Source organism: Hyla sarda, chromosome 4 (assembly GCF_029499605.1).
Source record: "Hyla sarda isolate aHylSar1 chromosome 4, aHylSar1.hap1, whole genome shotgun sequence".
Taxonomy (NCBI): Eukaryota; Metazoa; Chordata; class Amphibia; order Anura; family Hylidae; genus Hyla; species Hyla sarda.
In genome coordinates this window covers 44619885-44644450 of record NC_079192.1, presented here as the reverse complement: position 1 = coordinate 44644450, position 24566 = coordinate 44619885, and the positions used below count along the sequence as shown (strand labels likewise).

Below are 24566 nucleotides of genomic sequence, written 5' to 3'. Positions count from 1 at the left end.
GAGCACTTACTGCCAGGTTTCCCTGTAGATTATAGCTGATTGCTGGGGGTCCCAGTAGAAGGACACTTTGGGGGAGATTTATCAAAACCTGTCCAGTGGAAAAGTTGCTGAGTTGCCCATAGCAACCAATCAGATCGCTTCTTTCATTTTTCACAGGCCTTTTCAAAACTGAAAGAAGCGATCTGTTTGGTCGCTATGGGCAACTCAGCAACTTTTCCTCTGGACAGGTTTTGATAAATCTCCCCCCAAAGTTTGTGCTTATTGTAAAAAAAAAAAAAATTCTAAGGCGTATGGGTTGGTCAAAATTGAGAACTTCCTTTAAGTGATTGATATAAATGCTACCTGTCAGGCAGGAGTTGGGCCCCATTCTCAAATAAGTAAGAACCTGCATACTCACCTTCCCCACCGCTGCTGCTGCTGTCAGATCTTCTTTCTGCTTCCTTATGTGGTCTTGTACTTCCTGCTTCATCCTGCTCAGCTTTGTGACTGGTTAAAGGGGTTATCCACCATAAGGTGACTGACTGTAGTACTTGCTTGCCAGAACTGGGTATTTCCTGTTGGATTTTGTTCTCTAAACTACACATCCCACAGTTCCATGCTTGAAAGTTTGAGATCACTTTCCTTCCTCCCACACATCAGCCACCCCACCCATTGAAACACAGTGTTTTCTAACCAGGGGGCCTACAGCTGTTGAAAAATTGAAGCAGGACAGGCTCCCTCTGATCACCTGACTAGTGATGTCAGGTCTTGACGAACTGCAACCTGGGAAATCCCGAGACATGAGTAATTTTGTATGCTGTTAAAAATAAGTATTGGGGCGATAATCACAGAAGAATTGTGAGACTAATGTCACACACAGGTACAGACACTATATTATGAACTACACTAACTTTACAGCCTCTGCAGAATAGTCAAAATAAATTAAAAATCCTGGAATACCCCTTTAAGAGGGAGCAAAATATCACCACAAGGAGAAAAACAGCAGGGACCGAATATCTAACAGTGGCAGCATTGGGGCAGCAGGAGAGGTAAGTATGCCAACTTTTATTGTTTAACTGCTTAGGGGGGGGGGGGGGTGTCACGATGCCGGCTGGCAGGAGGTGGATCCTCTGTGCCAGAGAGGGATTGGCGTGAACCGTGCTAGTGGACCGGTTCTAAGTCACTACTGGTGTTCACCAGAGCCCGCCGCAAAGCGGGATGGTCTTGCTGCGGCGGTAGTGACCAGGTCGTATCCACTAGCAACGGCTCAACCTCTCTGACTGCTGAAGATAGGCGCGGTACAAGGGAGTAGACAAAGGCAAGGTCGGACGTAGCAGAAGGTCGGGGCAGGCAGCAAGGATCGTAGTCAGGGGCAACGGCAGGAGGTCTGGAACACAGGCTAGGAACAAACAAGGGAACGCTTTCACAAGGCACAAGGGCAACAAGATCCGGCAAGGGAGTGCAGGGGAAGTGAGGTATATATAAGGAGTGCACAGGTGAACACACTAATTAGAACCACTGCGCCAATCAGCGGCGCAGTGGCCCTTTAAATCGCAGAGACCCGGCGCGCGCGCGCCCTAGGGAGCGGGGCCGCGCGCGCCGGGACAGGACCGACGGAGAGCGAGTCAGGTACGGGAGCCGGGATGCGCATCGCGAGCGGGCGCCACCCGCATCGCGAATCGCATCCCGGCTAGAGGCGGTACCGCAGCGCACCCGGTCAGTGGATCTGACCGGGGCGCTGCAGCAACGAGGATGAGGCGAGCGCTCCGGGGAGGAACGGGGACCCGGAGCGCTCGGCGTAACAGTACCCCCCCCTTGGGTCTCCCCCTCTTCTTGGGTCCAAAGAACCTGAGGATCAAAAACTCAATTCTTTCGTGATGAGGTCCGATGCACATTAGGAGGGGTTCCGTGCGGTAACGCACGGCACAGTCCAATCTTTCATTGTTAACACAATTGATGTAGAGGGGTCTGGCGAGACTGGTCACAGGGATGTTGAACCTGTTGATAAGAGAGGCCAAAAAAAAAATTTCCTGCAGATCCGGAATCCAAGAAGGCCATAGTAGAGAAGGAGAAGGTAGAGGCAGATATCCGCACAGGCACAGTAAGGCGTGGAGAAGCAGAGTTGACATCAAGAACTGTGTCACCTTTGTGCGGAGTCAGCGTACGTCTTTCCAGGCGGGGAGGACGGATAGGACAATCCTTCAGGAAGTGTTCGGTACCGGCATAGTACAGGCAAAGATCCTCCATGCGGCGTCGTGTCCTCTCTTGAGGTGTCAAGCGAGACCGGTCAACTTGCATAGCCTCCACGGCGGGAGGCACAGGAACGGATTGCAGAGGACCAGAGGAGAGAGGAGCCGGGGAGAAAAAACGCCTCGTGCGAACAAAGTCCATATCCAGGCGGAGCTCCAGACGCCATCCAGAAAAACGCATGTCAATGCGAGTGGCAAGATGAATGAGTTCATGTAGGTTAGCAGGAGTTTCTCGTGCGGCCAGAACATCTTTAATGTTGCTGGATAGGCCTTTTTTAAAGGTCGCGCAGAGAGCCTCACTATTCCAGGACAACTCGGAAGCAAGAGCACGGAACTGAATGGCGTACTCGCCAACGGAAGAAACACCCTGGGCCAGGTTCAGCAGGGCAGTCTCGGCAGAAGAAGCTCGGGCAGGCTCCTCGAAGACACCACGGACCTCAGCGAAGAAGGACTGGACTGTGGCTGTGGCAGGATCATTGCGGTCCCAGAGCGGTGTGGCCCCAGACAAGGCCTTTCCAGAAAGGAGACCACGGCAGAGTCTAGAGTCCTCATCAAATTTGTCCGGCAGGGACAAGCAGGGGTTAGGTGCGGCCGGTTTCTGCGGAGGAGTTGCAGGAGCCGGCGGAGGAGATGGTTGTTGCAGCTGCTGTGTCTGTGACTGAAGTTGCTGTATCTGCGGCAGCAGCTGCTGTATCTGTGACTGAAGTTGCAGTGTCACGGTGGTCAAGTATGCCAGCTGGTGATTTCGTTGGGTGATCTTTAGGGCTTGCTGGGCGACCAGTGTGGGGAGGTCGGCGACAACTGGCAGAGGAACTTCAGCGGGATCCATGGCCGGATCTACTGTCACGATGCCGGCTGGCAGGAGGTGGATCCTCTGTGCCAGAGAGGGATTGGCGTGAACCGTGCTAGTGGACCGGTTCTAAGTCACTACTGGTGTTCACCAGAGCCCGCCGCAAAGCGGGATGGTCTTGCTGCGGCGGTAGTGACCAGGTCGTATCCACTAGCAACGGCTCCACCTCTCTGACTGCTGAAGATAGGCGCGGTACAAGGGAGTAGACAAAGGCAAGGTCGGACGTAGCAGAAGGTCGGGGCAGGCAGCAAGGATCGTAGTCAAGGGCAACGGCAGGAGGTCTGGAACACAGGCTAGGAACAAACAAGGGAACGCTTTCACAAGGCACAAGGGCAACAAGATCCGGCAAGGGAGTGCAGGGGAAGTGAGGTATATATAAGGAGTGCACAGGTGAACACACTAATTAGAACCACTGCGCCAATCAGCGGCGCAGTGGCCCTTTAAATCGCAGAGACCCGGCGCGCGCGCGCCCTAGGGAGCGGGGCCGCGCGCGCCGGGACAGGACCGACGGAGAGCGAGTCAGGTACGGGAGCCGGGATGCGCATCGCGAGCGGGCGCCACCCGCATCGCGAATCGCATCCCGACTAGAGGCGGTACCGCAGCGCACCCGGTCAGTGGATCTGACCGGGGCGCTGCAGCAACGAGGATGAGGCGAGCGCTCCGGGGAGGAACGGGGACCCGGAGCGCTCGGCGTAACAGGGGGCACATCCAGCAATAATAGATTTGCCCAGAGAATCCCTTTGATAGATCAATCATAGTTTTCTAGTGACTATATTGGGTCCGTTTCCCGAATGTATATATTTTTTTCGAGGGACTCAAAAGCTCTGTCTACCATTCCATTGAGTCCATCAGAAAAGTTCTGTAAGTCTTGACATATACTGGAAACGTCCCCCTAAAACATGATGTCAGTGGGGCATAAAGAACTGCTGGACTGATGTAACATAGGTGGTCACATGACAGATATGTAGAGCTGTCATGATTCATTACAAGTCATGGAAGGTGCGGTGGTTGCCCCGGGATGTTGTCATCCAAGACCGGTGAGGTGGGTTCTTTCATCTACCATCAGTAAACATGAACTCATAGTAGAGCACCTTGGCCCTGATTTACTAAGAGTGTTGTTTAGGTTTCTTTGTGGGTTTTAATTCCCTACAATTTTTTTTTCACAGTATTTACTAAGCTTTCCCTATATTTTGCACTTTTCCCTACATTTTGCTTTTTTTTCACATGCTCTGATATGTAGGGTTTTCCTCAGCTCAAATCCACCACATTTACTGTGGAAACCTTAGTAAATATGTAGTTTTTTTGTGAAAATGTCGGGGACACGCCCCTTTTCGGTGACCACACCCCCTTTCCAGACGGTCACTCCCCCTTTTCTGGGTTTTCTTAGTAAAATGGAGAGTTAGTGTCACGATGCCGGCTGGCAGGAGGTGGATCCTCTGTGCCAGAGAGGGATGGCGAGGACCGTGCTAGTGGACCGGTTCTAAGTCACTACTGGTTTTCACCAGAGCCCGCCGCAAAGCGGGATGGTCTTGCTGCGGCGGTAGTGACCAGGTCGTATCCACTAGCAACGGCTCACCTCTCTGGCTGCTGAAGATAGGCGCGGTACAAGGGAGTAGACAGAAGCAAGGTCGGACGTAGCAGAAGGTCGGGGCAGGCAGCAAGGATCGTAGTCAGGGGCAACGGCAGGAGGTCTGGAACACAGGCTAGGAACATACAAGGAAACGCTTTCACTGGCACGATGGCAACAAGATCCGGCGAGGGAGTGAAGGGGAAGTGAGGTATAATAGGGAAGTGCACAGGTGATCAGACTAATTGGAACCACTGCGCCAATCAGCGGCGCAGTGGCCCTTTAAATCGCAAAGACCCGGCGCGCGCGCGCCCTATGGAGCGGGGCCGCGCGCGCCGGGACAGGACCGACGGGGAGCGAGTCAGGTACGGGAGCCGGGGTGCGCATCGCGAGCGGGCGCTACCCGCATCGCGAATCGCATCCCGGCTGGAGGCGGTATCGCAGCGCCCCGGGTCAGTGGATCTGACCGGAGCGCTGCAGTGAGGAGAGTGTAGCGAGCGCTCCGGGGAGGAGCGGGGACCCGGAGCGCTCGGCGTAACAGTACCCCCCCCCCTTGGGTCTCCCCCTCTTCTTAGAGCCTGAGAACCTGAGGAGCAGACTTTTGTCTAGGATATTGTCCTCAGGTTCCCAGGATCTCTCTTCTGGACCACAACCCTCCCAATCCACTAAAAAAAAGGTTTTCCCTCTGACCTTTTTGGATGCCAGAATTTCTTTGACGGAGAAGATGTCCGAGTAACCGGAAACAGGAGTGGGAGGAACAGATTTGGGAGAGAAACGGTTGATGATAAGTGGTTTAAGAAGAGAAACGTGAAAGGCATTAGGAATACGAAGAGAAGGAGGAAGAAGAAGTTTGTAAGAGACAGGATTAATCTGGCACAAAATTTTGAAAGGACCAAGATAGCGTGGTCCCAACTTGTAGCTAGGGACACGGAAGCGGACATATTTAGCGGAGAGCCATACCTTGTCTGCAGGGGAAAAAATGGGAGGAGCTCTTCTTTTCTTATCCGCGAACTTCTTCATGCGTGATGAAGCCTGTAAGAGGGAATTTTGGGTCTCTCTCCATATGATGGAAAGGTCACGAGAAATTTCATCCACAGCGGGCAGACCAGAGGGCAACGGGGTAGGGAGGGGGGGAAGAGGGTGACGGCCGTACACCACGAAAAATGGGGATTTGGAGGAAGATTCAGAGACTCTGAAGTTATACGAGAATTCGGCCCATGGAAGAAGATCTGCCCAGTCATCCTGGCGGGAGGAAACAAAATGTCGTAAATAATCACCCAAGACCTGGTTAACTCTTTCTACTTGTCCATTGGATTGAGGATGATATGCAGAAGAAAAATTTAATTTAATCTTGAGTTGTTTACAGAGAGCCCTCCAGAATTTAGACACGAATTGGACGCCTCTATCCGAGACGATCTGCGTAGGCAACCCGTGAAGACGAAAAATGTGTACAAAAAATTGTTTAGCCAACTGAGGCGCTGAAGGAAGACCAGGAAGAGGGATGAAATGTGCCATTTTGGAGAATCGATCAACGACCACCCAAATAACAGTGTTGCCACGGGAAGGGGGTAAATCAGTAATAAAATCCATACCAATCAGAGACCAAGGCTGTTCGGGGACAGGCAGAGGATGAAGAAAACCAGCGGGCTTCTGGCGAGGAGTCTTATCCCGGGCACAGATAGTGCAGGCTCGCACAAAGTCCACAACATCCGTCTCCATAGTCGGCCACCAATAGAAGCGAGAGATGAGTTGCACAGATTTCTTGATGCCTGCATGACCTGCGAGATGGGAGGAGTGACCCCATTTGAGGATTCCGAGGCGTTGGCGTGGAGAAACAAAGGTCTTTCCTGGAGGAGTTTGCCTGATGGAGGCTGGAGAAGTGGAAATCAGGCAGTCAGGAGGAATGATGTGTTGCGGAGAGAGTTCAACTTCAGAAGCATCCGAGGAACGAGAGAGAGCATCGGCCCTAATGTTCTTATCGGCAGGCCGAAAGTGAATTTCAAAATTAAATCGGGCAAAGAACAGAGACCACCTGGCCTGGCGAGGATTCAGCCGTTGGGCAGACTGGAGGTAGGAGAGGTTCTTGTGATCGGTGTAGATAATAACTGGAAATCTTGATCCCTCCAGCAGATGCCTCCATTCCTCAAGTGCTAATTTAATGGCTAGAAGCTCTCGATCCCCGATGGAGTAGTTCCTCTCCGCCGGAGAGAAGGTCCTAGAAAAAAAAACCACAAGTAACAGCATGCCCGGAAGAATTTTTTTGTAGAAGGACAGCTCCAGCTCCCACTGAGGAGGCATCAACCTCCAATAGGAAGGGTTTGGAAGGGTCAGGTCTGGAGAGCACGGGAGCCGAAGAAAAGGCAGACTTGAGCCGTTTAAAGGCGTCTTCCGCTTGAGGAGGCCAAGACTTGGGATCGGCATTTTTTTTGGTTAAAGCCACGATAGGAGCCACAACGGTAGAAAAATGTGGAATAAATTGCCTGTAATAATTGGCGAACCCCAAAAAGCGTTGAATAGCACGGAGTCCGGAGGGGCGTGGCCAATCTAAGACGGCAGAGAGTTTGTCTGGATCCATTTGTAGTCCCTGGCCAGAGACCAAGTATCCTAGGAAAGGAAGAGATTGGCATTCAAACAGACATTTCTCTATTTTGGCATAGAGTTGATTGTCACGAAGTCTCTGAAGAACCATACGGACATGCTGGCGGTGTTCTTCTAGATTGGCAGAAAAAATCAGGATATCGTCCAGATATACAACAACACAGGAGTATAAAAGATCACGAAAAATTTCATTAACAAAGTCTTGGAAGACGGCAGGGGCGTTGCACAGGCCAAAGGGCATGACCAGATACTCAAAGTGTCCATCTCTGGTGTTAAATGCCGTTTTCCACTCATCCCCCTCTCTGATGCGGATGAGATTATAAGCACCTCTTAAGTCCAGTTTGGTAAAGATGTGGGCACCTTGGAGGCGATCAAAGAGTTCAGAGATGAGGGGTAGGGGGTAGCGGTTCTTAACCGTGATTTTATTAAGACCGCGGTAGTCAATGCAAGGACGTAGGGAGCCATCTTTTTTGGACACAAAGAAAAATCCGGCTCCGGCAGGAGAGGAGGATTTACGGATAAAGCCCTTTTTTAAATTTTCCTGGACGTATTCAGACATGGCAAGAGTCTCTGGGGCGGATAGAGGATAAATTCTGCCCCGGGGTGGAGTAGTGCCCGGGAGGAGGTCGATAGGACAATCATAAGGCCTGTGAGGAGGTAGAGTCTCAGCTTGTTTTTTGCAAAAAACATCCGCAAAGTCCATATAGGCCTTAGGGAGACCGGTCACAGGAGGAACCACAGAGTCACGGCAAGGGTTACTGGGAACCGGTTTTAGGCAGTCCTTGGAACAAGAGGGCCCCCAACTCTTGATCTCCCCAGTGGACCAATCCAGGGTTGGGGAATGAAGTTGAAGCCAGGGAAGTCCAAGGAGAATTTCAGAAGTGCAATTGGGGAGGACCAAAAGTTCAATCCTCTCGTGGTGAGATCCGATGCACATTAGAAGGGGCTCCGTGCGGAAACGTATGGTACAGTCCAATCTTTCATTGTTTACACAATTGATGTAGAGGGGTCTGGCGAGACTGGTCACTGGGATGTTGAACCTGTTGACGAGAGAGGCCAAAATAAAATTTCCTGCAGATCCGGAGTCCAAGAAGGCCATAGTAGAGAAGGAGAAGGCAGAGGCAGACATCCGCACAGGCACAGTAAGACGTGGAGAAGCAGAGTAGACATCAAGGACTGTCTCACCTTTGTGCGGAGTCAGCGTGCGTCTTTCCAGGCGGGGAGGACGGATAGGACAATCCTTCAGGAAGTGTTCGGTACTAGCACAGTACAGGCAGAGGTTCTCCATGCGGCGTCGTGTCCTCTCTTGAGGTGTCAGGCGAGACCGGTCGACCTGCATAGCCTCCACGGCGGGAGGCACAGGAACAGCTTGCAGGGGACCAGAGGAGAGAGGAGCCGAGGAGAAGAAACGCCTCGTGCGAACAGAGTCCATATCCTGGCGGAGCTCCTGACGCCTTTCGGAAAAACGCATGTCAATGCGAGTGGCTAGGTGAATGAGTTCATGTAGATTAGCAGGGATTTCTCGTGCGGCCAGAACATCTTTAATGTTGCTGGATAGGCCTTTTTTAAAGGTCGCGCAGAGGGCCTCATTATTCCAGGATAATTCTGAAGCAAGAGTACGGAATTGTACGGCGTACTCGCCAACGGAAGAATTACCCTGGACCAGGTTCAGCAGGGCAGTCTCAGCAGAAGAGGCTCGGGCAGGTTCCTCAAAGACACTTCGGATTTCCGAGAAGAAGGAGTGTACAGAGGCAGTGACGGGGTCATTGCGGTCCCAGAGCGGTGTGGCCCAAGACAGGGCTTTTCCAGACAGAAGGCTGACTACGAAAGCCACCTTAGACCTTTCAGTGGGAAACTGGTCCGACATCATCTCCAAGTGCAGGGAGCATTGGGAAAGAAAGCCACGGCAAAACTTAGAGTCCCCATCAAATTTATCCGGCAAGGATAGACGTAAACCAGAAGCGGCCACTCGCTGCGGAGGAGGTGCAGGAGCTGGCGGAGGAGATGATTGCTGAAGCTGTGGTAGTAACTGCTGTAGCATAACGGTCAGTTGAGACAGCTGTTGGCCTTGTTGCGCTATCTGTTGTGACTGCTGGGTGACCACCGTGGTGAGGTCAGCGACAACTGGCAGAGGAACTTCAGCGGGATCCATGGCCGGATCTACTGTCACGATGCCGGCTGGCAGGAGGTGGATCCTCTGTGCCAGAGAGGGATGGCGAGGACCGTGCTAGTGGACCGGTTCTAAGTCACTACTGGTTTTCACCAGAGCCCGCCGCAAAGCGGGATGGTCTTGCTGCGGCGGTAGTGACCAGGTCGTATCCACTAGCAACGGCTCACCTCTCTGGCTGCTGAAGATAGGCGCGGTACAAGGGAGTAGACAGAAGCAAGGTCGGACGTAGCAGAAGGTCGGGGCAGGCAGCAAGGATCGTAGTCAGGGGCAACGGCAGGAGGTCTGGAACACAGGCTAGGAACATACAAGGAAACGCTTTCACTGGCACGATGGCAACAAGATCCGGCGAGGGAGTGAAGGGGAAGTGAGGTATAATAGGGAAGTGCACAGGTGATCAGACTAATTGGAACCACTGCGCCAATCAGCGGCGCAGTGGCCCTTTAAATCGCAAAGACCCGGCGCGCGCGCGCCCTAAGGAGCGGGGCCGCGCGCGCCGGGACAGGACCGACGGGGAGCGAGTCAGGTACGGGAGCCGGGGTGCGCATCGTGAGCGGGCGCTACCCGCATCGCGAATCGCATCCCGGCTGGAGGCGGTATCGCAGCGCCCCGGGTCAATGGATCTGACCGGAGCGCTGCAGTGAGGAGAGTGTAGCGAGCGCTCCGGGGAGGAGCGGGGACCCGGAGCGCTCGGCGTAACAGTTAGTTAGATTTTTTTCAATTCTGGTACAAATTCTGGTGCAAATTCTGGCACAGACAGAATTTCTGGGGCAATGTGCCAGAATCTGGCGCACAACCCGACAAAACCTGTTGGGTTTGCAATAGTAAATGAGGGCCCTTATGTTCTTCCTTGACAAACATTGTATATACCATATATCACCTCAGACTTCCCCTTCTTGAAGGAAGGACGTATACTTGTCAGCCTATAGGTATGAGAAGGGTGCCGGTCACGGCTTTTGTCATCGTCCTCGAAGTATCAGAGGTCTACAAACCTATTCCGGGTGGTAAGGCACATTAGGTGGTAAGGCACATTAGCGTGAAGGTTCACTTACCACATTGTTTGACCCGGTGGTTCATAAACGGGCCTCCGCTGATCTCTGGGGTGAAGAGGCTCACTGATTTCAGCAGAAGATGACCAAGCTCCGAATATCATCAAATGGACACAAGGCCTGGGAGGGTCCTGAAGACCATTTCATTTTAGAGATTATGGGGGTCCAAGGTCAGTGACAACACAGTCAATATTACTATGACATCTCTAGAGTCATTAAAGGGGTACTAAATGTTCCGAACGCTGTTTTTACGTTGCGGGGGTCGGTCACTCCCTTTTGTAAAGTCATGGCCACACCCCCTCAATGCAAGTCAATGGGAGGGGGTGTGACGGCAGTCACGCCCCCTCCCATTGACTTGGATTGAGGGGGCATGGTCATGATGTCATGAGGGACACGTGCCGACCCACGCAGCGCGAAAAAAAAACATTCAGAACATTTAGTTCCGAACGCTGGCCAGTGGAGTACCCCTTTAAAAGGTTATCCTATTAGCTTAACCCTTGTTAATATATTCTGCTAGGGCATGTAGATTTGGTAGCCGGATGAGGACTCTCTAAAAGGATAAGCACAACCATAAATGATATGGCCTCCTAATAATTTCACTGGATGTCATGGAATACCAAATTTCTAGCAGCGAACCCCTCCGTGTGCAGGGAGGTGCTTTAGCAAGAGGATTGTCATGATGGACCATAGTACTCTTCTGTGGTGCACTGCTATGTACCTGTGACTGAATATGATGTTATATTTTACGGTATATTTTAGTTTCTCTTAAATTCCGTATAACTGTAATCCTGGAAATAGTATCATGTTATGTGGTGCCAGGCCCTGGCCGAGGACGAGAACTAAAGGGGAGAGACGCACAATGAGACCTGTGACCAGGACGGCCCCATAGACTTACATTATGAGTCCGTCCTGGTCAGGTGACAGAGCCAAGAGAGAATGTGCTAAGCACGCACTTCTCTCAGCTCGTTATCCTAATCAGTCAGGGTCTAAATTTTTTATATGACAGTGCCCATTCCCTGAGGATCAGCTCAACTTTGTCCTGTGTCTGCAAGACAATTAATACAAGTCTATGAAGGGGGGGAGGAGGTAGTTCTGCCCACTAACCCTTGGAGAACTGCAAATTATAGATGAAGCATGCAGAGCAGAAATCTGCCAAAAAAATTAAATAAAACACCATATACAAGTTTTATAATGACCATAAATAGATAAGGTCTGCAGAGCAGAAATCTGGTGAAAAATGTCATATACATGGTATATAATGGCCAGAAATAGTGCTGCTCCTCATGTACACACAGGGCAGCATATCTTGAAAAGTCAGTGCCCATTCTCTGGAAATCAGCTTTGTCATGTGGTTGCAAGACAAGCAATACAAGTCTATGGAGGGGGAGGAGAGAGCTGAAGACAAGCAATACAAGTCTATGGAGAGGGGAGGAGAGAGCTGAAGACAAGCAATACAAGTCTATGTAGAGGGGAGGAGGGAGCTAAAGACTAGCAATACAAGTCTAGGAGAGGTGAAGAGAGAGCTGAAGACAAGCAATACAAGTCTATGGAGAGGGGAGGAGAGAGCTGAAGACAAGCGATACAAGTCTATTGAGGGGGAGGAGGGAGCTAAAGGCAAGCAATACAAGTCTAGGGAGGAGGGAGCTGCAGACAAGCAATACGAGTCTAGGGAGGAGGGAGCTGAATTACAGATAAAGCCTGCAGAGCAGTAATCTGCTAAAAAATATCATACACAAGTTATATAATGAACATAAATAATGCTTCACACAGGGCAGCATATCCTGAAAAGTCACCTGAAAGGACAGTGCCCATTCTCTGAAAATCAGCTTTCTCATGTGGTTGCAAGACAAGCAATACAAGTCTATGGAGGGGGAGGAGAGAGCTGAAGACAAGCAATACAAGTCTATGGAGGGGGAGGAGGGAGCTGAAGACAAGCAATACAAGTCTATGGAGGGGGGAGGAGAGAGCTGAAGACAAGCAATACAAGTCAATGGAGGGGGAGGAGAGAGCTGAAGACAAGCAATACAAGTCTATGGAGGGGGGAGGAGGGAGCTGCAGACAAGCAATACAAGTCTATGGAGGGGGAGGAAAGAGCTGAAGACAAGCAATACAAGTCTAGGGAGGGGGGAGCTAAAGACAAGCAATACAAGTCTATGGAGGGGGAGGAGAGAGCTGAAGACAAGCAATACAAGTCTATGGAGGGGGGGAGAGAGCTGACGACAAGCAATACAAGTCTAGGGAGGAGGGAGCTGAAGACAAGCGATACAAGTCTAGGGAGGAGGGAGCTGAAGACAAGCAATACAAGTCTAGGGAGGAGGGAGCTGAAGACAAGCGATACAAGTCTAGGGAGGAGGGAGCTGAAGACAAGCGATACAAGTCTAGGGAGGAGGGAGCTGAAGACAAGCTATACAAGTCTAGGGAGGAGGGAGCTGAAGACAAGCAATACAAGTCTAGGGAGGAGGGAGCTGAAGACAAGCAATACAAGTCTAGGGAGGAGGGAGCTGAAGACAAGCAATACAAGTCTAGGGAGGAGGGAGCTGAAGACAAGCAATACAAGTCTAGGGAGGAGGGAGCTGAAGACAAGCGATACAAGTCTAGGGAGGAGGGAGCTGAAGACAAGCGATACAAGTCTAGGGAGGAGGGAGCTGAAGACAAGCGATACAAGTCTAGGGAGGAGGGAGCTGAAGACAAGCGATACAAGTCTAGGGAGGAGGGAGCTGAAGACAAGCGATACAAGTCTAGGGAGGAGGGAGCTGAAGACAAGCGATACAAGTCTAGGGAGGAGGGAGCTGAAGACAAGCGATACAACTTAATGTAAGGGGGAGCTCAACCCACCAGCCCTGGGAGAACTGCAAATTACAGATAAAGCCTGCAGAGCAGTAATCTGCTAAAAAAAAAAAATACCATACAAGTTATATAATGGACATAAATAATGCTGCTCCTCATGTACACACACAGGGCAGCTTATCCAACTTATATTTAGGTTGCTGACTCTGACTCCTCTGGTTCCGGCATGTTGAAATCCAAAAGTGCAATCCTTCTCTACCCCCTCCCAAAAGTTGGGATGCCACCATAGACTAAGATGGTGACCTTAAGATATATGCTCCATGTACTATGCCAGGTAAGTAACTAATAAAACATGCACTTCTCCTGCATGGCAGGACTTGTCATGGTACCTGCAGGCTTGACTTTTTATTATGGTGTCAGATTTCAGAAAAGATTGTGGGGAGAAGAAAGAGCGCGCTTGTCATCTGCTTCTAATCTTACACTAGTTTGTAATGCGCCAAATGTTAGGTTAGGACTTTGCATGGAAAATAATTCCCTAATGCAGTGTTTCCCAACCACGGTGCCTCCAGCTGTTGCAAAACTACAACTCCCAGCATGCCCGGACAGCCGAAGGCTGTCCGGGCATGCTGGGAGTTGTAGTTTTGCAACAGCTGGAGGCACCCTGGTTGAAAACACTGCCCAAATGTCATGTTATTCCAGAGGTTTATGGTCTTTTTAGTGGGTACAAGGGTTAGCGATATTGCAGCAATCATTTCATTGGGACAGAACTTTATAAACCACACACTAATCTCATATAATACACCACTGTAGCTGTAGCTAGGACATGTCCCCTTTAAATGTGGTGCAAAATGTACAGGAAACTGAATGCTTCTCCACTAACCAGGCGCCAGCGCTTGTGGTATGTAAATCCCCGGTACATTCTTGTGTCACCCTATGTCTCATCTCCTTTATTACACACTTTTAACACTTCTAGCGAGCCTTTTATAGAACTATAAGTCTTAGCATGCCCTGATCACTGTCATCATGACACATTATTTAACCCTTTACTGTACGCGGCGGTGCTCAGTCATACCTATAAGTAAGGATTTGGGTCGGAGACGCTTTTAATAATAATAATTCGGCACTGATTCATTTTATATAGGGGTCAGGGCTGTAGCAGTCAGTGCAAATACTCCGGATTGACCTAAATAATAATATTCTATTATAGCAAAGCCCTAAATTATACATTTACTGTATCACCGGAAATTCTTTCTTCATACTAAAGATGGCCATACAGATTAGAAAAATGGCAGCCACCGATTTATATGGGACTATGTACCTATTATGGGAGGTTTCGAAGATGGTGGGCATGCGTGTGTATTGGGGGTCAGAAGGAATAGCTGTTGGGTGAGCATGCGTGTGTATTGGGAGTCAGAAGGAATTGCTGTTGGGTGAGCATGCGTATGTATTAGGGGTCAGAAGGAATAGCTGTTGGGTGAGCATGCGTGTGTATTGGGAGTCAGAAGGAATTGCTGTTGGGTGAGAATGCGTGTGTATTAGGGTTCAGAAGGAATTGCTGTTGGGGGAGCATGCGTGTGTATTGGGGGTCAGAAGGAATAGCTGTTGGGTGAGCATGCGTGTGTATTGGGGGTCAGAAGGAATTGCTGTTGGGGGAGCATGCGTGTGTATTGGGGGTCAGAAGGAATAGCTGTTGGGTGAGCATGCGTGTGTATTGGGGGTCAGAAGGAATAGCTGTTGGGTGAGCATGCGTGTGTATTGGGGGTCAGAAGGAATAGCTGTTGGGTGAGCATGCGTTTGTATTGGGGTTCAGAAGGAATAGCTGTTGGGTGAGCATGTGTGTGTATTGGGGGTCAGAAGGAATAGCTGTTGGGTGAACGTGTGTGTGTATTTGGGGTCAGAAGGAATGGCTGTTGGGTGAGCATTCGTGTGTATTGGGGGAAATAGCTTTTATTAGAACCAAGCATGTATGTGTAAGGGAAGGTAGGTCATAAGAAATATTTGTTGACTCAAACGAGCGTGCATGTATATGGGAGGGAGGGTAGTCAAAAGAAATAGCTGTTGGCAAAGCATGTATGTGGTGTATAGGGTAGTCGTGAGGAATAGTTGTTGGCCGAGATGATCATGCACATGTATTGGGGGGATTTCAGGAACAATAGTCGTTGGCTAAGTGTACATGTATATGGAGGAGTTCAGAGGAATAGCTATTGGCCAAAATGAGTGTGCATGTCTATAGAGGGAGTCAGGAAGAATAGTAATTGTCTGAGTGTACATGTATATGGAACAGTTAGGAAAGAATAGTTGTTGGCTGAGTTTGCACATGTATGGAAGAGGTCAGGAAGAATAGTTATTGGCCGGTGTGCTTGTACATGATGGGGGTCAGGAAGCATGTATATATGGAGGGGGTCGGAAGGAATAATTATTGTCCGAGTGTGCATGTATATGATGGGGTCAGAAAGAATAGTTATGGGCTGAGCGTGCATGTATACTGAGGGGTCCAGAGGAATAGTTATGGGTGGAGCGTGCATGTATATGGAGGGGGTCAGTAAGAATAGATGTGGCTGAGTGAGTATATATATATGGTAAGGGTCTGGAAGAATAGTTGTGGCTGAGTGAGTATATATATATATATATATATATATATATATATATATATATGGTAAGGGTCTGGAAGAATAGTTGTGGCCGAGCATGCATGTATATGGGGGGGTGGGGGGAGGGTGCAGAAGGAATAGCTGGAGTTGGATGAATAGTTGTTGGCCGAGCTGATCTGCACATGTATAGAGGGGGGGGGAAGTTCAGGAAGAAGAGTTGGTGGCCTACTGTGCATGTGTATGGGGGGGGGGGGCAGGGAGAAGTAGTGGGTGCCAGGATGAATAGATTGTATATGGAGGGGGTCAGGAAGAATAGATTGTATATGGAGGGGGTCAGGAAGAATACATTGTATATGGACGGGGTCAAGAAGAATAGATTATATATGGGGGGTCAGGAAGAATAGTTTGTATATGGAGGGGGTCAGGAAGAATAGATTGTATATGGAGGGGGTCAGGAGGAATAGATTGTATATGGAGGGGGTCAGGAATAATAGATTGTATATGGAGGGGCTCAGGAAGAATAGATTGTATATGGAGGGGGTCAGGAAGAATACATTGTATATGGACGGGGTCAAGAAGAATAGATTATATATGGGGGGTCAGGAAGAATAGTTTGTATATGGAGGGGGTCAGGAAGAATAGATTGTATATGGAGGGGGTCAGGAGGAATAGATTGTATATGGAGGGGGTCAGGAATAATAGATTGTATATGGAGGGGCTCAGGAAGAATAGATTGTATATGTAGGGGGTCAGGAGGAATAGATTGTATATGGAGGGGGTCAGGAGGAATAGATTGTATATGGAGGGGGTCAGGAGGAATAGATTGTATATGGAGGGGGTCAGGAAGAATAGATTGTATATGGAGGGGGTCAGGAGGAATAGATTGTATATGGAGGGGTCAGGAGGAATAGATTGTATATGGAGGGGGCCAGGAAGAATAGATTATACATGGAGGGGGTCAGGAGGAATAGATTGTATATGAAGGGGGTCAGGAAGAATAGATTGTATATGGAGGGGGTCAGGAGGAATAGATTGTATATGGAGGGGGTCAGGAGGAATAGATTGTATATGGAGGGGGTCAGGAATAATAGATTGTATATGGAGGGGTCAGGAGGAATAGATTGTATATGGAGGGGGTCAGGAGGAATAGATTATATATGGAGGGGGTCAGGAAGAATAGATTACACATGGAGGGGGTCAGGAGGAATAGGTTGTATATGGAGGGGGTCAGGAAGAATAGATTATATATGGAGGGGTCAGGAATAATAGATTGTATATGGAGGGGGTCAGGAAGAATAGATTGTATATGGAGGGGGTCTGGAAGAATAGATTGTATATGGAGGGGGTCAGGAAGAATAGATTGTATATGGAGGGGGTCAGGAAGAATAGATTATATATGGAGGGGTCAGGAAGAATAGATTGTATATGGAGGGGGTCAGGAAGAATAGATTGTATATGGAGGGGGTCAGGAAGAATAGATTGTATATGGAGGGGGTCAGGAGGAATAGATTGTATATGGAGGGGGTCAGGAGGAATAGATTGTATATGGAGGGGGTCAGGAGGAATAGATTGTATATGGAGGGGGTCAGGAGGAATAGATTGTATATGGAGGGGGTCAGGAAGAATAGATTGTATATAGAGGGGGTCAGGAGGAATAGATTGTATATGGAGGGGCTCAGGAGGAATAGATTGTATATGGAGGGGGTCAGGAGGAATAGATTGTATATGGAGGGGGCCAGGAGGAATAGATTGTATATGGAGGGGGTCAGGAAGAATAGATTGTATATGGAGGGGGCCAGGAGGAATAGATTGTATATGGAGGGGTCAGGAGGAATAGATTGTATATGGAGGGGGTCAGGAAGAATAGATTGTATATGGAGGGGGTCAGGAGGAATAGATTGTATATGGAGGGGGTCAGGAGGAATAGATTGTATATGGAGGGGGTCAGGAAGAATAGATTATATATGGAGGGGGTCAGGAGGAATAGATTGTATATGGAGGGGGTCAGGAGGAATAGATTGTATATGGAGGGGGTCAGGAAGAATAGATTGTATATGGAGGGGTCAGGAAGAATAGATTATATATGGAGGGGGTCAGGAGGAATAGATTGTATATGGAGGGGGTCAGGAGGAATAGATTGTATATGGAGGGGTCAGGAGGAATAGATTGTATATGGAGGGGTCAGGAGGAATAGATTGTATATGGAGGGGGTCGGGAGGAATAGATTGTATATGGAGGGGTCAGGAGGAATAGATTATATATGGAGGGGGTCAGGAAGAATAGATTATATATGGAGGGGGTCAGGAAGAATAGATTATATATGGAGGGGGTCAGGAATAATAGATTGTATATGGAGGGGGTCAGGAGGAATAGATTGTATATGGAGGGGGTCAGGAGGAATAGATTGTATATGGAGGGGGTCAGGAAGAATAGATTGTATATGGAGGGGGTCAGGAAGAATAGATTGTATATGGAGGGGGTCAGGAAGAATAGATTATATATGGAGGGGGTCAGGAGGAATAGATTGTATATGGAGGGGGTCAGGAATAATAGATTGTATATGGAGGGGGTCAGGAAGAATAGATTGTATATGGAGGGGGTCAGGAAGAATAGATTATATATGGAGGGGGTCAGGAGGAATAGATTGTATATGGAGGGGGTCAGGAATAATAGATTGTATATGGAGGGGGTCAGGAAGAATAGATTGTATATGGAGGGGGTCAGGAAGAATAGATTGTATATGGAGGGGGCCAGGAAGAATAGTTCTGGATGAGTGTACATATATACGGAGACGGTCGAAAAAAAATATTTATTCTCTCAGTGTGCATGTATATGGAGGGGTCGGAAAGAATAGTGATGGGCTGAGCGTGCATGTATATATATTAAGGGGTTTCAGAAGAATAGTGATGGGCTGAGCGTTCATGTGCATGGATGGGATCAGGAGGAACAGTGTCATTCATATAAGAAGTATATGGCAGCATTAAATATTTCCTATTAATAACCTGTCACCGTTCTGATCAGAGAAGACTTTTGGAGGGAAGAACAGGTTATTTAGCCTTGAGGCGTCTGATTTGGAGAAATGTGAGCAGCCGCCGGCAGCTGTAACCTCTGTATGAGGAAACTGATAGAGTATAAAGAGGGGACGGGTGACACGATCAGCCCCACCAGGCACGGGGCGGCATCTATTGTCCGCCTCCACTTCAATACATTTGCTGTTATTTTCTTTGCACACAAGTGACTGAGAAGACAGCCGGTCCAGGTGTAGGAAGAAGTGTCTTATCCCCACCCCCCTCCCCTTCCATTCAGTCACATGAACGCTCAGCCAAGATGAGCATTCATGTGTATGGGGGATCTGAAGTGATAATTGTTCCGCTGTCTAGGTTAACTATGACTACCATGGGCAGCTTGTCTTATGATGTGTAACTCTGTACGGTGTATTTGCGCAGTATACTGCTGTTTACCGTAGGATCGTCCATGGCCGCGCCTCAGTAGTCTCAGTACTTATAGAGTTATAGAACTGTACAGGGGTTAATCCTGTTTTGCTAAACAGCGCCTCTCTTTTCTATAGGTCATGTCTGGTATTGCCTCATTTTTTTTTTTAGAATACTTTTCAAAAAGCCTCTTTAATTTACAGCAGGTCTCCATTGGATATGCCCCCCACTATTTCTCGGGACACCACTGATAAATAATACTTGACAAAAATCCCTATATGACGGTATAGTCCTGTAAACCGGACTACAAAAGGGCAGAGTTTATACAAATTCCACCCAAAAGTGGGCAAGTGGGACTGTCTTGTTGCAAAACTACAACTCCCAGCATGCCCGGACAGCCTTCGGCTGTCCGGGCATGCTGGGAGTTGTAGTTTTTGCAACAGCTGGAGGCACCCTGGTTGGGAAACATAGTCTCTGTTGGCCATTGTAATAAATAAGAACTCTCCATTTTGGACTCCTCTATAATGTCCATATGACCTAACAGTCCTGTAGGCCGCCATTATTATATCCGCCCCAATTTCCGGCCAGACAGCACTGTCTGATTCAACAAGCCCAATTTCTCTTAAGCTATGCTTACACGGCGGAATATCGGAATTGCAGAAATTCCGCATTGTGAACATGGAGCCTAGGAGCGATCAGGCTTGTTAAAGGAGTACTCCAGAGAAAACTAACTTATCCCCTATACACAGTATAGTGAATCAGTAGCCGATCACTGGGACGGGACCCCGGCGCTCTCACTGAGGAGCGCGCGTCATCTACCGGTAGACGGCAGTCACTCCATTCCTATGGGAGCGGTGGTCATGCCCGAGAGCTGTACTCGGGTCTTTTCGGCACTCCGACAGGAATGAATGGAGCACGTGCCGGCTGTAGCACGTGCTCCTCACTGACGGAGATCTCCTTTAAGGGTGCGTTCGCACGCTTTTAGTTTTTGCGGGTTTTCCGCTGCGTATTTGAAAGGGGGCGGGCTCTTCTCGGCTGTCCGAAGCAGATTTTCCGCAGCGGAATTTACGCTGCGGAAAATCCGCCGCAGTCCCTACTGACTTCAACGTGGGCTTGCGGCGGATTTTCCGCAACGGAAATTCCTCCGTGAAAAATCTGCTGCGGCCAGCCGAGAAGCCCCTTTCAAATACGCAGCGGAAAACCTGCAAAAACAAAAAGCGTGTGAACGCACCCTAAATCAGGCAGTGGTGTCTGGCAGTGCCTTTCTCTCCTCTTCCCAATGACAACACATTCACGGTCAGCCAAGCATGTATATGGTAGTTTAAAGGGGTACTCTGGTGAAAAACATTATTTTTTTTTTAAATCAACTGGTGCCAGAAAGTTAAACAGTTTTGTAAATGACTTCTATTTAAAAATCATAACCCTTCCAGTACTTATCAGCTGCTGTATGCTCCACAGGAAGTTCTTTTCTTTTTGAATTTCTTTTCTGTCTGACCACAGTGCTCTCTATCAATGTCAGGAACTGTCCAGAGCAGGAGCAAATCTCCATAGCAAACCTCTCCTGCTCTGGACAGTTCCCGACATGGACAGAGGTGTCAGCAGAGAGCACTGTGGTCAGACAGAAAAGAACTAGACAACTTCCTGTGAATCATACAGCAGCTGATAAGTACTGGAAGGATTAAGATTTTTATATAGAAGTAATTAACAAATCTGTTTAAATTTCTGGCACCAGTTTATTTAAAAAAAATAAAAAATAAAATAAAATAAAATAGTTTCCCACCAGAGTACCCCTTTAAGGTGTATTGGCACCTATACGATCTTCCTAGATTGTAACATGTTCTGCTGACTCGGGAGCCTGGAGCTCATATACTGCTGAATGGACAAAGCCTGAACTTTTCCCTCAAGCCGCATTCTTGCCTTATCTGAGGAGATTGTGGAGAGATCCTCCTTTCTAGAGTCACTGGGGAGCAGGCAGTGGTGTGAGGAGACGCAGCAGCTGTGTTTGTGGGATTTATTTCTCCAGATGTCTTCCGTCATGTTCTATTCATGTCTGTCCCCCTCCTGTTTCCTTTCATCCAGACGTTCTCATTTGGGGTATCCTCCGTGACCCCGCCAGACAAGGTCCTGCCTGCAGTTTTCCCGCTCATTTGTGTCACCTGGGTTCAGTTTGTCAAAAAGATTCCACAGCATAAGACCAGATGGGCCGGTGTGTGGGGATAGGACGGCTCTTGGATTGGGCGTGTGGGATCAGATTCCTTGGGAGATAAGTCCCACTGGAGACGTGTCCCAGATGCTCCGCTTCCTATAGACACAAGTACATTCCAGCCAGTATGCATTTTCTATGGGGAACGCAGGGATAGCTAAACAAAGTCACCAAAGTCATCAAATTTCCCGGCGTTGTGAAGTTTTAAAATTTTTGCTCAGCATCGCAAAGTAAGAATTCCGCCTTAAAGGGTTTATCCGGAAAAAAACTTTTTTTCAATTATAAACTGGCTCCAGAAAGTTAAACAGATTCGTAAATTACTTCTCCTTTCAGTACTTATGAGCTTCTGAAAGTGAGTTGTTCTTTTCTTTCTAAGTGCTCTCTGATCACGCGTGTCTTGGGAACCGCCCAGTTTAGAAGCAAATCCCCATAGCAAACCTCTTCTAAACTGGGCGGTTCCCGAGACACGTGTCATCAGAGAGCACTTAGAAAGAAAAGAACAACTCAACTTCAGAAGCTCATAAGTACTGAAAGGATTAAGATTTTTTTAATAGAAGTAATTTACAAATCTGTTTAACTTTCTGGAGCCAGTTGATATATATATAAAAAGTTTTTTTCCTGGATAACCCCTTTAAATTAAAGCCCATAGACTTCTATGGGATTCCGCACTCCCATTCAACCTTCTGAAATTCCGCTTGCGGAATTTCAGAAGGTTGAATGGGAGTGCAGAATCCCATAGAAGTCTATGGGCTTTAATTTGAGGCAGAATTCTGCTAGCGTGAATAGATTGTGTGAATAGACCCTAAGGCTGAGTTCACACTGTACTAGGCACTAGGACCGCATTGCCGTCCCCATAGATGTCAATGCATTTCTGAGCAGATCTCCCAAAAGATCCACCCAGAAATGGGGATGGCAATGCAGTCCGCGCGGTCCTAGTGCCGCCGGCTCGATCTCCAGCAGAAATTCTGCTCAGAAACTCCACAGTGTTAACTTAGCCTAAGGCTCCTTTCACACTGACGTCAGGAACGCGGAGAGAATAGCGGGGGAAAAATACATCATGCAATGTCTTTTTCTCTCCCATCAAAAAACTACAGCGCCCGACAGACCCCATGATATTAAATGGGACCTGTTGTTGCCCGTTGTGCCCCATCCGGATAACGTACATTAAAGGCAAAGAAAAAAAAAAAGCCCTAGCGGATCTTTTCCGACGGGGCACAACAGTAATCTGTAATATACAGTCATGGCCGTAAATGTTGGCACCCCTGACATTTTTTAAGAAAATGAAGTATTTCTCACAGAAAAGGATTGCAGTAACACATGTTTTGTTATACACATGTTTATTCCCTTTCTGTGTATTGGAACTAAACCAAAAAAAGGGAGGAAAAAAAGCAAATTGGACATAATGTCACCAAACTCCAAAAATGGGCTGCACAAAATTATTGGCACCCTTTCAAAATTGTGGAAAAATAAGATTGTTTCAAGCATGTGATGTTCCTTTAAACTCACCTGGGGCAAGTAACAGGTGTGGACAATATATAAATCACACCTGAAAAGCAGATAAAAAGGAGAGAAGTTCACTTAGTTTGAACTTGAGTAACTTGAGTAAGCCAAAATCCTTCTGGGAAAACGTCTTGTGGACAGATGAGACCAAGATAGAGCTTTTTGGTAAAGTACATCATTCTACTGTTTACCGAAAACGGAATGAGGCCTACAAAGAAAAGAACACAGTACCTACAGTGAAATATGGTGGAGGGTCAATGATATTTTGGAGATGTTTTGCTGCCTCTGGCACTTGGTGCCTTGAATGTGAACAAGGCATCATGAAATCTGAGGATTACCAATGGATTTTGGGTCGCACTGTACAGCCCAGTGTCATAAAACTGGGTTTGGGTCCGAGATCTTGGGTCTTCCAGCAGGACAATGACCCCAAACATACGTCAAAAAGCCCCCAGAAATGGATGGCAACAAAGCGCTGGAGAGTTCTGAAGTGGCTGCAATGAGTCCAGATCTAAATCCCATTGATCACATGTGGAGAGATCTTAAAATTGCTGTTGGGAAAAGGCGCCTTCCAATAAGAGAGACCTGGAGCAGTTTGCAAAGGAAGAGTGGTCCAACATTCCGACTGAGAGGTGTAAGAAGCTTATTGATAGTTATAGGAAGCCACTGATTTCAGTTATTTTTTCCACAGGGTGTGCGACCAAATATTAAGTTAAGGGTGCCAATAATTTTATCCCGCCCATTTTTGGAGTTTGTTGGGACATTGACCCAGATTTATCAAACTGTGTGAGAGAAAAAGTGGAGTGATTTTCTCACAGCAGTCAATCACAGCTCAGCTTTCACTTTACCTCAGCTAGTTACCTGAGCTGTGATTGGTCGCTGTGGGAAAATCACTCAATTTTTTCTCTCACACAGCTTGATAAATCTGGGCCATTGTGTCCAATTTGCCTTTTTTTCCTCCCTTTTTTGGTTTAGTTCCAATACACACAAAGGGAATAAACATGTGTATAGCAAAACATGTGTTACTGCAATCCTTTTCTGTGAGAAATACTTCATTTTCTTGAAAAATTTCATTTTGAAACATTTACGGCCATGACTGTACTTACCCTATCAATTTTGTTTTGCCCTCCCTCAAAATGACCAAAGCTGCTTTTTGCTTTGTAATGCTGGGTTCACACCACGTTTTTGCAATACAGTTCTCATATACGTTTTCACTTTGAAAACCGTACGGAACTGTATTGAAAACCGTATGCCAAAAGATGCATCCGGTTGTGTCAGTTTTGCATCCTGTACGTTTTTTTTCCCGTACCCAAAACCGTAGCCTACCATGGTTTTTGGTCCGGGTGAAAAACCGTATTGAAACGTAACTAACGTATATATATATTTTTTTTTTACATGGGAGTCAATGGGAACCATACAGAGCGTATGTGCGGTTCCATCCGGTTTTCACCACACGATTTTTGACTTTGCACAGTTTTTTTCTTGTAATTTCAATCAATCAAAAATTTTATTCATAATGGAATGAAAAGTTAAAAACTTTATAAAAACTGTATGCGGATAAAAATTTGTACACACGTTTGGATACAGTTTAGTCCGGT

General features: G+C 48.0%; 1 protein-coding gene across 3 annotated transcripts in view; it reads left to right on the top strand.

Annotated features, from left to right (window-relative positions):
• Positions 1-24566, top strand: part of LPAR2 (lysophosphatidic acid receptor 2) — a 68633-nt gene that overhangs the window by 36389 nt on the left and 7678 nt on the right. The window lies entirely within an intron of this gene.